Source organism: Megascapheus bottae, chromosome 17 (assembly GCF_031878675.1).
Source record: "Megascapheus bottae isolate mThoBot1 chromosome 17, mThoBot2.hap1, whole genome shotgun sequence".
Lineage (NCBI taxonomy): Eukaryota > Metazoa > Chordata > Mammalia > Rodentia > Geomyidae > Megascapheus > Megascapheus bottae.
Genome location: NC_143525.1, coordinates 4,015,600 through 4,029,492, shown reverse-complemented (window position 1 = coordinate 4,029,492; position 13,893 = coordinate 4,015,600). Strand labels below are relative to the sequence as shown.

The window sequence follows — 13,893 nt, the reverse complement described above, 5'->3', positions numbered from 1 at the left end:
CAGGAGAGAGAGACTGATATCTCTAGTAGTAATAATAGTAGTTAAAAGTTTCTTTTATGAGTGTGTGTGTGTGTGTGTGTGTGTGTGTTTGTATGTGTGTGCTGACACTGGAACTCAGGGCCTCACAGTTTTACTTAGTCTTCTTGCTCAGGGTGGTGCTCTACCATTTGAACCACAGCTTTACTTCTGGCTTTTTGCTGATTAATTGGAGATAAGAGTCTCATGGACTTTCCTATCTAGATTGGCTTCAAACTGTGATCCTCAGATTTGAGCCTCCTGAGTAGCTAGGGTTACAATGTGAGCCATCTTGTACCTGTCCTTATTCTTCTAATTTAATTTATTGGGACATTCTGTCTTATTGTTGGATTTAGAATCACCTCAAATAAGTTCTTATCTGGACCTGTGTGATGGGTATCCTTAGTGGGTGACTGTGGTACTATAATGCTCTAACAAACTACCTTCTGCCTTAGGATAGTCCCTCCTGTCTATCATTTTGCTGGTTATTTGGAGATTGGGTCTTGTAGACTTTTTCTGCTTGGGATGTCTTTGATCCTACTCTTCCAGATCTCAGCCTCCTGAGTAGCTAGGAATACAGGTATGAGCCATTTATGTGTGTGTGTGTGTGTGTGTGTGTGTGTGTGTGTGTGTGTGTGTGTGTGTGTGTGTTCAGTATTAGCTTGCTATGTTCCAGAGTCTGAAGTAAGCATTCTATACATCTTGCAGTCATTTAATCCTCACAACAATGGGGTGAGTAAGCAAGCAGTACTGTTATCAATTCTGTTTTGTTTTGTTTTTGTTTTTGTTTTTTGCCAGTCCTGGGCTTGAGCTCAGGGCCTGAGCACTGTCCGTGGACTTTCTCAAGGCTAGAGCTCTACCACTTGAGCCTCAGCACCACTTCTGGCTTTTTTCTATGTATGTGGTACCAAGGAATCGAACCCGGGTCTTCATGCATGCTAGGCAAGCACTTTAACCACTAGGCCAAACTCCCTGCCCTCAACTCTGTTTTGAAGATAGGAAATTAAGACAGTGAAAAAGGATGTAAACTACTTAGGGTCACATAGATAGCACTAAGGGAGCTGAGGTCTGAGCCCAGCTTTCTGGCTTCAGAGCTGGGTCCTGTCATTTTGTGCCGTCGTTGGCAGGTGAAGTGAGGAGGAACACTGAAAAAGGAAGAAGACTCTAGGGAAGGGCTATTGAGCAGAGCTTTGACGAAAATGTAAAAATAGGAACAAGGCTGGGAGGCCTCACCTGCGCCAGAGGATTACTTCAATAAATAGTTGGTGGGTATGGAGGAGTAGTAAGGTGATGAGATTGGTTCTACTTGCCTGGCCACGGGGTGTGGTGGGAATGAAACTATAAAGGTAGAATAAGGATTATAGAAGGCCTGCTTCTTTCTCATGTTGGTCAGGTAGTTTGGTGTCGCTGGGAAACCCTGCAAGGTTTCTAGGGAGGACAGTAGAATGAATATCATTGGAAGGACTGGGAGATTTCCCCCTCGAAAGTCACCCAAAACCCCCTATTTTTCACTCTTTTCATTTACATAGAATGGGAAGTAGTAGGAGTGTCCTACCTGGAAGTTAGCACTGGGTAATACCACTTGTTCCAAGGTCAGAGATAGGACACTGTTAGGAAAAGAAAGGTGCAAGTTAATGGACCTGGGAGGGAACCTGAGGTTCTGAAAGTATTTGTCCTTCATTGCCTGGACAGATTATAAAACACCAGACTTGGAAAGTCACATGGTGAGATCAGACTGCTCTTCGTCCTGCTCTGTTTAACATGTACAAGAACAGGGCTTTTCTGAAGCAGTGTCACTGCTCAGTGGGGAGGTACTTTTTGTCATTTAATTGTGCTTTGCTGTTTTTTTTTTTTTTTTTTGGTTTTTGTTTGTTTTTTTGTTTTCTGGGCTTGAGCTCAGGGCCTGAGCACTGTCCTTGGGCTTTCTCAAGGCTAGAGCTCTACCACGTGAGCCTCAGCACCACTTCCAGCTTTTTTGTTCTATGTATGTGGTACCAAGGAATTGAACCCTGGTCTTCGTGCGTGCTAGGCAAGCACTCTACCACTAGGCCAAACTCCCAGCCCTGCTGTTGTTTTTTAAAAAAATATTTATTTATATTTTTGGCCAGTCCTGGGCCTCAAACCCTATCCTTGGGCCTTCCTCAAAGCTAGCATTCTACCACTTGAGGCACAGTGCCACTTCCAGCTTTTCTATGTATGTGGTACCCACCTGGGTCTTCTTGCATGCTAGGCAAGCACACTACCAGTAGGCAAAACTCCTGGCCTGTTTTTTATTTTTAAGAAATCAATAATAATTCAATAGAAAATATAGTAAACAGAAAAAAATACAAAGCAGAAAAAGACTTCATCATGAGCTTCTTTTTTTTTGCCTGTCCTGGACTTGGGCTTACGGCCTGAGTACTGTACTTGGACTTTTCTCAAGGCTAGAGCTCTACCACTTGAGCCACAGCACCACTTCTAGCTTTTTTTCCATGTATGTGATGCTGAGGAATCGAACCTGGGTTTTTGTGCATGCTAGGCAAACTCCCAGCCCTCAACATGAACTTTCTAAAATAAATTCATTGTGATTCATCCTATTTCATGTAATATAATGCTTGCATATTTCACTGTCCATTTTTCATGCCTTTCAGATTTACCATTGAATAATCTACTGGTATCTAGTTATTGATTACTTACCTTTTTGTGTGTGCCAGTCTTGGGGCTTGAACTCAGGGCTTGGGCACTGTCCTTGAGCTCTCTCAAGGCTATCTATTGCTCTACCACTTGAGCCACAGCACTATTTCCAGTTTCCTCTATGGATGTGGTACCAGGGAATTGAACTCAGGGCTTTGTGCATGCTAGGCAAGCATTCTACTACTAGGCCACACTTCTGGCCCCTGATTTAAGTACTGATATTAGGTGAGGAAAGGAGATAAATTCAGTGCTCAAAGTAGCATCATTTGAAGAATATTCTCTTGACCTAATAGTAGTCAAGATATTTAAAAAGATATAAATAGAACAGGGCACCAGTGGCTCACTCCTATCTATAATCTTAGCTATTCAAGAGGCTGAGATCTGAAGATTGTGGTTAACACGACACTTATTTCCAATTTACTAGCAAAAAATCTAGAACTAGAAGTATAGTTCAAATTGTAGACCCCCCAACTGTGAGTAAAATTAGTTGATCCAGCAAGCTAGCAAGAGTAAGGTGCTCTGAGTTCAAGCCCTAATAACAGTACACACACACACACACACACACACACACACACACACACACACACACACAAAATATTAATAGCATTCAGTTGTTTGTTTTGTTTTTAGAGGGTTCTGAGGTTTTTTTTGTTTTGTTTTAGTGGTCAAGCTTGTTAAGAAAGAGGGCTTTAGGGAGCCAGGAGTTTGGCCTAGTGGTTAAAGTGCTTGCCTAGCATGCATGAAGACCCGGGTTCGATTCCTTGGTATCACATACATAGAAAAAAGCCAGAAGTGGTGCTGAGGCTCAAGTGGTAGAGCTCTAGCCTTGAGAAAGTCCAAGGACAGTGCTCAGGCCCTGAGCTCAAGCCCAGGACTGGCAAAAAAAAAAAAAAAAAAAGAAGGAGGGCTTAAAAAACCATTCTCAAAAATGTCACAATTATAAAAAAGAAAAAGTCACAATTATGGCCAGGAGTGTGGCCTACTAGTAGGGTTGCTTGCCTAGCGTGCACAAAGACCTGGGTTCGATTCCTCAGTACCACATACATAGAAAAGCTGGAAGTGGTGCTGTGACTCAAGTGATAGAGCACTAGCCTTGAGGAAAAAGCCCAAGGACAGTGCTCAGGCCTTGAGTTCAAGCCCAGGACTGGCAGAAAAAAAAGTCACAATTAAAACCCCTTCATACAATTAATAAATGCTAATAAAAATAATAAAATAAGGATATAGATTTAAACTGACTTTGTTGTATTGACATGTATATCACTATTATGTACATGAGGGAAACATTTTTTGCACATCTCAAATAAAACCCTGAATTTAGATTCCATCTTGATACCTGTTATGCTGTTTCTTTCCATTCTCCTGACATAGAAGATTCTGATATTCCCTCTCTAATGATAAGGCTACTACTGTCCATCAGTCTGGCTTCTTCCTCTAGGCTTCCTTCCTAGACCACCTTGTTTATAGGGATAACTTTTATGAAATAGAGAAGATTCCTTGCCCTCCAACTTTTTGTGAAGATTAAATGAGATAATATATAATGGTGTCATACAGTCAATTAATATATTCAGACTACTGATAGCTTCTTTGCTGCCTGGTTCTGATTCCTTCTGTTCTCTATCTTGTGTGTTTATTGGCATATCTCCTGAATAAGACTGGATGTTCCTCCAGGGTAGAATGTGTACTTTCTGCTTCCTTGTGACCTTCACAGCACATGATTGAATAAACTGTACAGTTATTCAATCCATAGGCCTCTTACTGTCAGTCTTATTATTTGGCATCTTTCAAAGTTAAAATTCTTAGTCCTTATTTAATAGACCCTGGACATGGACCAGGCACCTTGCTTTGTGCTGGATATACATTATCTCATTTAAATTTTTGGAAATATCAATGAGTTTATGGAATGATCTGCATTTTACAGATGAAATGGGGGCTTAGAGAGTTAAGAACTTACCCAAGATTCCACAGCTCATTCAGTGGGAAGGTAAAATTATTCCCAACTACAAAAAACAGTAGGGTTCCTAAAATAAACTGGCGTATAGCTCTACTGTTTGCATACTCAGAAGAGAGTTTAGCTCCTGTGCTTTTATTGCTGTTATTGCCTTTTAACCAGCAAGCTTGATCTGTTACCATTTGCACAAGAAAAGTCTTCACTGATTCCAAATGGGAGTTCCATAAAGGCATCAGAGATTACTGGGTACTGGTGGCCCGTGCCTGCAATCCCAGCTACTAAAGAGGAGAGGATCTGAGGGTCACATTTTGAAGCCAACCCAGGCAGAACACAATTAAACAGCAAAAAGCCAGACGTAGAGATATGGCTCAAGTAGAGTGCCAGTAGAGCACCAAGTAGAGTGCAAGGCCCTGAGTTCAAGCCCCAATACCAGTGCATCAAAAAAATAAATAAATAAAAAAGGAGGCTGAGAGCTTGGCCTAGTGATAGAGTGCTTGCCTGAAGACCTAGGTTCAATTCCTAAGTACCACATATATAGAAAAAGCCAGAAGTGGTGCTGTGGCTCAAGTGCTAGAGCTGTTGCTTTGAAGAGGTCCAAGGATAGTGCTCGGGCCCTGAGTTCAAACCCCAGAACTGGCAAAAAAAAAAAAAAAGACAGCATAGCTTCCTTATGGAATTCTAGAGGAATATGTATATCTATTCTTTTCTAGCATTTAGCATTTTTTGCTTTGGATTGGAGCAAATATTTTTTTCTTCTTTGCCAGTCCTGGGCTTGGGCTCAGGGCCTGAGCTTTGTCCTTGGGTTTTCTCAAGGCTAGAGCTCTATCACTTGAACCACAGCACCACTTCTGTCTTTTTTTCTATGTATGTGGTACCAAGGAATCGAACCTGGGTCCTTGTGAATGCTAGGCAAGCACTCTACCACTAGGCCAAACTCCTGGCCCCCTTTTTTCCTTCTTTATATAACTTCTTTTTTGTGAGTCCAGCATATCTAAGAGGTGGTGGTAGTGAAGACAGGACAAGAATCTCTGCCGTAGCTATACCTTGCAGAATTGTTAAAAAGATTAAAAGCAAAATATATTATTCTGGTACAGTTCTTTCCATGTATCATGTATATTAAAAGATTAACTATTCTGTGAGGGTACCAATTTCTATTTGCTCTCGCTATCTCTCTGTCTCTCTGTGTCTCTCTGTCTGTCTGTCTGTCTGTCTGTCTGTCTGTCTGTCTGTCTCTTTTGTACCAATCTTGGGGCTTAACCTCTGGTCTTGAGCTATTTTGCGTAAGGCTAGTGTTGTACTACTTAAGCTCAGCTTTACTTCTGGCTTTTTTCTTTTTTTCTTTTTCAAGGGGAGGGTGGTTAGCTAGAGACAAGGTTCTTATGTAGGTCTTTCCTGCCAGGCCTGGCTGCCAACTATTCCTCAGATCTCAGCCTCCTGAGTAGCTAGGATCACAGGCATAACCCATTACCAGTGTTCAGCTCTTCACCTTATTTCTTTAATTTTCTTTGTACACCAATGGGAGCTTATACTCAGGGCCTGGACCCTATCCTTGAGCTTTCTTTGCTCAAGGTTAGTCCTCTACCACTTAATCCACAACACCATTTCTGCCATTTTCTATTTATATGGTACTGAGGAATTGAACCCAGGGCTTCATGCATGGTAGGTCTTCCAGTGCTATTCTATCATACCTCCAGCCTGAGATGGGCTGTTTTCAACCTTACTCAAGCCCTTCCTGATAAGGAAAGGCTTGTGGACTTGACATTTTTTTTAAAAATATGCTTGAGTGATGGAGGGAGGAAGAGAGAATTTAAACAGATGCTAAGTTGTCTAACTGACCAACTTGGTTTTAAGACATTACCAGCTGCTGTTTTAATCATTAATGAAACACAAGCCTTGTAGTCTGGGAGGCATGTGAAAAAATTCTGTTCGGGGTTTTGGTTTAAAATAGAGTATAATAGAAAGAGACTAATTCTTTCATCTCAGAGAATTGGGCTGAAAGTCTTTGAGAGCTGAGGACAAGGACAAGGCCCTGTAATAAGACACTGTTGAATATTTTTTTGCTGCTCCTCAAAGGAGAAATTACACAGCGTTCTGACACATTATTAGTCAAAATAGGAAATGAGGCCTGAGAAATGATGTTGCTTGAGGTTTGAAAGCTGAATTTTCTAGTAGTTTCCAGAAGGTCAGAATATCTCATATTAACTCATTAGTTCTTAATGTAGTGAGTCAACAAGTCCTAGGATTCCAGATAGAAGAGTTCTAGCTGCTTTTGGCCCAGTCTTGACATTTTTTTTTTTTATAGATGGGGAAAATGGATCAGAGAGGAAAGGCCTATGCCTCATAATACACCAAAATGTATTTGTCAATTCTAACACTATCCAGTGTGAAATATAGACCCTGCATTCCTTTAGGACTGACTCTACTTTGTATACCAATAGGAAATCATTGGCTACCACTTGTACTTCAGAGTAATTGGTTATAAGTTAGAGATTCCCATGATTCTTCATGTTTGTAGTAATACTAAGTGCTCACAAAACCAGGAGCATGCTTTACTTATACTGACAAGAATATAACTCCAGGACAGCCAACTGTGCATAAAACAAGATAGTATAGACTTTCCATGTCTTCTGTGAATCCACTACCCTCCCAACACCTCCACGTATTTATCAACCTGGGAATTCTGAGAATCTCATTGTTTGGGGGGCTTTATGGGAGTTTCATTATGTGGTTATCAGTGAGTCTACCTTGGGCCTTCTTTCCTACCAGAGGTAGCAGAGAGTGGTGGAGCTGAAAGTCTCAGCCCTGTAGACCATCTTTAGTCTTTCTGGCCACTAATAGCCATCCTGAAACTACCTAGTCATCTCATTAGCATAGAAAAGACAGTTATCATTCCAGAAACACCCTCTTTTTCCTACCACTACAGGAGACTTGCCAGCGTCCTACAATGAGTCAGTTTATAATGCCCACATGGCTTTCTACTTAGCTCACACTCTCTTGCTAGTCATTTGTTTATGGGCATGGAGCATAAGCAAGGCATGGAATATAAGTAAGTCTGCCATTTAACGGATGGGCAGTTCTTGACTGAGCTTCATTGAGATAAATACTTTTTTATTATTTGGAAATTAATCACCTTGTTTAGACTTTTCTCAGTAGATGGTACAATTCAGCACCAAGTTTGATCACTTAAATGAAATTGGTTCATAAAGTCATTCACCTTTGGGCTTTTGTTTTATTTTATTCTAGCACCAGTTTAGAAAGACTGAATTCCAGGCTAGGATTTGGGAATTCTGGGACTGGCCACCTCTCTGCTGTTGATTTGATATCTGACTTTGAATAGATCATGTCCTACCTGTTTGCCCACTTAAACAACCATTTCCTCAAGTTCATTTCTAGGCCTATAGCTTAAGATGTAAATCAAAGTTGGCTTTTAGTTTGTCTTAAGCCCTTTACCCTTCATTGGAGATTCTGTGTTTTTAGGAGTCCAGCTTATATATGTGCGTGTATGCATAATATAAATGTGTTATATATAATGTATATATTTGCCTTATAATATTTTTATTGGGGTGTAGTTCACTCATAGGAAATGAAATGCAAACATCTTAAATATTATATATTTTAAATTGTTATACGTGTGTGTGTGTAGATGTGAAGGTGTGTATGTGTGTATGTGTATGTATGTATATATTTATCTATGCTGGTGCTAGGGCTTGAACTCAGGGCTTGGACACTATTCCTGAGCTGTTTTCTCAAGGCTAACATTGTACTATTGAAAGCTTCTCTTTTGGATTTTTTTTTTTTTTTTGCCAGTCGTGGGGATTGAACTCAGGGCCTGAGCACTGTCCTGGGACTTTTTCTCAAGGGCAGAGCTCTACCACTTGAACCACAGTACCACTTCCAGCTTTTTTCTATGTATGTGGCACCGAGGAATCGAACCTGGGCCTTTGTGCATGCTAGACAGCAAGCACTCTACCACTAGGCCACACTCCCGGCACTCAGATTTTTTTTTTTTTTGATGGCCAAATAGTAATAAAAGTCTCGGACTAGGAGTTTGGCCTAGTGGTGGAGTGCTTGCCTAGCATGTACGAAGACTCCAGTTCGATTCCTCGGTACCACATACATAGATAAAAGCCAGAAGTGGTACAGTGACTCAAGTGGTAGAGCTCTAGCCTTGAGAAAACCCAAGGACAGTGCTCATGCCCTGAGCCCAAGCCCAGGACTGGCACAAAAAAGAAAAAAGAAAGAAAAGTCTCATGGACAGTCCTGCTTAAGCTGGTTTAACTGCAATCCTCAGATGTCAGCCTCTTCAGATTGTAGACATAGCCCACTGGTGCCCAGCTAAGTTGTTACACTTTAACGAATGCATATATGTACTCCATACCATACAGACCATCAACCTCACTTTAGAAACTTCTGTTATGAGAACTTCCCAGGCAGCTCCTCCCCCTGCCTCCCATACATTTGGGAGGTCACCACTGATCTTACCTGTTGCCACAGCTTTGTTTTACTTGTTCTAGGATTGTAGTTAAGTGAGCTGTTTTGAACCTAGTGATGCTTTGAAGAGGTTTTCAGCTTTTCTTCTTGACATCCTTAGAAATCATATATGTGTACCTCATTTTCTCCACCTGCCATCATGAAAGGTCATGTAGTCTAGGATCCTGCTGTTCCCTCAGAACTGCTGTGGTTGAGAAATGAGGGCCTTCTGCCAGGGAGCTCCCATATTGTCTGCTGAGTGTGATGGAAGAGATGGAAAGAACAGCTTGATTTCCAGATTCTAGGTTGAGTTTGTTTCTATAATTGTTGGTGTCACAGTCTTTTCACTTGTCAGCTGGGCAAATTGGATCCACCAGCAGACGAGAGACTAACTCTGACACCCAGAAATGTCACTTGTAATGGCACATTTCTGACAAGGTGCCCATGAGATACACTCATTTTAATTTTATAAATCCTCTTTGAACACAGAGGCAGATTGCTCCAGGGGTGAGCAATAGCAGAAGGAAGAGAGGTCAGGGAAGGGGCTGGGCACATGAATGGAGGAATGGCACTCTACCCTGAGATTCTGTGGGCCTTGGCTGCAGAATTTACTATTTGTGGGTTTTTTTGCCCTTTATAATATCTTTAGCATTTTTCTTTTCTTAGTTTTTGCTTCCTTTAACTTAGTCCAGCCCTATTCAAGCTTGAGCTTTTAGGCTATCACTTAATTGGTCTTCTTTCTCCACTTTTCTTCTCTTTTCTATACTTTGTAGCCAATTCACACTTGGCAAATCAGCCAGAAACTTCCTGGAACTCCTCAACTCCTAAGATTGACTTGTAAACAGAGCGTGGCATGCAAAGCCTTCACCATTCCTGTCTTCTCTTGCAGACACCTGCTCTGTGTGCACTCTCCAGTCTCACTCAGTGTAGTGTGTTGTGGCTCCTGCATGCACACCTTCTTTTCTCTTGCTATAGAGATCTATTAACTTCCAGGACCTAGCTTAGGTCCTCCCACTGCCTCAGAGTGGTCTGGAAGCTCCTGAACTTTAAGTAACTACTGTTTAAGTGCACTGGGTAGGGTGAGGTGGAATTTTGACTTGGAAAATGAAAATGAGAGTGCAGGACCATAGTAAGGAAAGCTGAAGCTGTGGGTAGGGAACTTTTTTTTGCCAGTCATGGGCTTGGGCTCAGGGCCTGAGCACTGTCCTTGGATTTTTTCCTCAAGGCTAGAGCTCTACCACTTGAGCCACAGCACCACTTCCGGCTTTTTTCTATGTCTGTGGTACGGAAGAATCAAACTTGGGTCTTTGTGCATGCTAGGCAAACACTCTACCACTAGGCCAAACTCCTAGCCTGGTGGGGAACTCTTTTGAGTCAAGCATGGTTGAAAGCAGGATTTGTGCTTGTGTGAAAGCACAAGGGAGAAGCAGAAGCACATGAGGAAAGAGGTTAGAAACTTAGCACTATATTTGCCCTTGAGATTGTTGTTGTTTTTGCCAGTCCTGGGGCTTGGGGCTTGAACTCAGGGCCTGGGCACTATCCTTTTTATCAAGCTAAACATGGTTTTTAAACTGAATTTAAAAAAGCCAAAGAATGTAGGGAGGATTATAAGGAGCCTTTTGTTGATTTCTATTTATTGTTATTTGTAACTGCTATGTCAAATCTTGCCCTCAGGCCTAAAATGTACTTACAATGCCCTTCCTTCCTTCCTTCCTTCCTTCCTTCCTTCCTTCTTTCCTTCCTTCCTTCCTTCCTTCCCTCCTTCCCTCCTTGTCAACTTCAGGAATTATTATCTTCCTACTGAAGTCCATTAGGATTTTGTCTAATGACACCACACCTGCTTCCCAGTTTAGTTTATAGCTGTATTTTTAGTTCCTTCACTGCTTCCTTTCTTACTCAGAGTATCTCCTTCCTTTGTAAAGATAGACAGCATCTTGATTACCTATTCATCCACTGATGGATATTTGTTTATTTCCACTGTTTGACTATTTTGAATAATACTGCTATGAACATGGCTTTACACACATATTTGACTCCTTGTTTTCAAAGCATTTGAGTGCATAACTAGAAATGGAAGCATAGCTGGGTGCTGGTGGCTCACACCTGTAATCCTAGCTTCTCAGGAGGTTGTAATCAAAGGCTTGCAGTTCAAAGGCAGCCCAGGCAAGAAAGCTTGTGAGACTCTTATTCTCCAGTTAACCACCAAAAAGCTAGAAATGGCACAGTGGCTCAGAGTGGTAGAACACTAACCTTGAGCATAAAAACTCAGGAAGAGTGCGGAGGCCCTGAGTTCAAGCCCTAAGACACACACACGCACTAGAAGTGGAATCATGTGGCATTTTTTTTTTAATTTGGGGGGTACCATTATACTATTTCCATAGCAGCTGCATATTCCCACCAGAAGTGCATTTCATTAATATTGTTATTTTTCTTTCTTTCCTTCCTTCTCTTCTACCTCCTTCTTTTCTTTTCATGTGTGTGTGTGTGTGTGTGTGTGTGCTGTGTACTGGTACTGGAGCTTGAACTCTAGGCTTCCAGCTCTCATTTAGGTTTTTCCACTCACAGCTGATGTTCTACCAGTTGAGTTACATATCTAATTTCAGCTTTTTTTTTGCTATTTAGAAATGAGTCATATTTGCCATTCGGGCTGGCTTCAAACTAGCACTCTCAGATCTCAGTCTTCTGAGTAGCTGTACTTATAGGCATGAGTCCCTTGAGCAGCTCCTTCCTTCCTTCCTTCCTTCCTTCCTTCCTTCCTTCCTTCCTTCCTTCCTTCCTTCCCTTCTCTTATCTCTTTCTCTCTTTTAATAATAGCCATTCTAATGAGTATGGGAGGTGGTTGCATACTTTTGGGGGACATACTGTGAAACACTTACTCAGAGAGGTTATAGTGTGACGGGTGAAGGACAGTTCCCAGGACTCCTGAGTACTTGTCTGACTTAATACTGAGCAAGGGAGTCAGTACCCTCAGGGAGTTTCCTGTGTCAGTGCCCAGGGTGAATCCTTTGACAAAGGTGGAGACAAAACCTGATGGAAGGCTCAGAGGAGAAGTGCATAGTCCACCCAGGGTGCTGGTATCAGAAAGCAGTTTCGGGGGAGGGAATCCTGCCTAGACCTAGATTTGAAGGGTGGGTAGGGGATGGCCAGGGAGAAAAAGGGACTAGGAGGAGGGAAAAGTGTCCTTTAGCTTGCATTGAACTTCATAAAGCAAGGGCTCTTATGTTAGAGAATATCCCGAGGGAGCTTTAGTTTCAAAACCTGTTAAACTTAGGGTGATGGTTGTGAAATGGTCTCTGCCTCAGAGTTCTAAGAGATAGATCAGAGGTTGCTGAAGGGTAAGGACCAGCCTATTGGACCCAGTCTTCCAGAAATTCCATTTGCAGCCCTGTCATGGTAGTTAGAAAGCTGGCATTGAGGAAGGTAAGGCTCCAGCCTTCCTATGGAGTTGGCAGAGGAAGTGTGCCCTCGAGTGGCTAAGGGGCCTTTCTGTCACAGAATCAGCATTCCAAAGTTCTTCATACCAATTTAACATTCCTCTACCCAGATGCTGCATCTCTGACCTTTTTTTTTTTTTTTTTTTTTTTTTGCCAGTCCTGGGCTGAGCTCAGGGCTTGAGCACTGTCCTTAGGCTTTCTCAAGGCTAGAACTCTACTACTTGAGCCACAGCACCACTTCCAGCTTTTTTCTATGTATGTGGTACTGAGGAATCAAGCCTGGGTCTTCGTGCATGCTAGGCATTCTACCACCAGGCCAAACTCCCGGCCCCTAATCTCTGACCTTTTTATGCCAACTGGGCATCCCAAAGTAGCTTGTCCTTCAGTGAATGGATATTGACACTTTCTTGTTTTTAAGAATAAGCCAATAGAGGTACATTTATTATATAAAGAGCAAGCACCCACTTCCCCACCCTCACTGTACTTCCTAGAGATAATGCCTGGTAGCTGTTTCATGTGTGGTTCTCGTTCTATGAAGTTGTTTCTGTATAGATGGGATCCTATATCTGCTTCATCTTACAACTTGCATTTGCCATAGAATGGTATGTTTTGGAGTTCTTATCTTGTACATTCAGATCTATCTTGTTGTGCATAACATCTTTTTATTTTTAAATTTTATTTATTTATTTTTTTTGCTAGTTTGGGGCTTGAACTCAGGGCCTGGGCACTGTCCTTAACACTTTTTATTCAAGGTTAGTGATCTGAGCTACAGTGCCACTTTTGGCTTTTTCTGTGTGTGTGGTACCGAGGAATTGAACACAGGGCTTTGTGCATGCTAGGTGAGCACTCTACCACTAGGCTATGCTCCTAGCACCCATAACATCTTATAGAGTGGATACTAAATTTATGTAGCCATTCTTTTAGTGGTGGACAGTGGCTTTTTTTTGTCCCAAGAGACAATTTTCATTGTACCCTTAAACATTTTTTCATTTTGTTTTGATCCTGGGGCTTGAACTTAAGGCCTAGGTACTGTCTCTGAGCATTTTTGCTTTACCATTTTGAGCCACAGCACCACTTCCAATTTTCTTGTGGCTCATTGGAAATAAAGAGTCTCAAAGAAAAAACAAAAAACAAAAACACGAGTGTCATGGTCTTTTCTGCCTGGGCTAGCTTTGAAACCCTAGCCTCAGATCTCAGCCTCCTCAGTAGTTAGGATTACAAGTGCGAGCCACTAGTACTTGGCTCATTTCTTCTAAATGTAAAAATGTCTGTCTTAGATTGTGGGAACCTTGGGAATTTTGACAGCCATTGCCAAATTGCCCTCCAAAGGAATATTCTGCCTGGGCACTGGTG

The 13,893-nt window shown here is 41.9% G+C and overlaps 1 protein-coding gene across 4 annotated transcripts in view; it reads left to right on the top strand.

Annotated features, from left to right (window-relative positions):
* Positions 1-13,893, top strand: part of Tom1l2 (target of myb1 like 2 membrane trafficking protein) — a 135,644-nt gene that overhangs the window by 6,174 nt on the left and 115,577 nt on the right. The window lies entirely within an intron of this gene.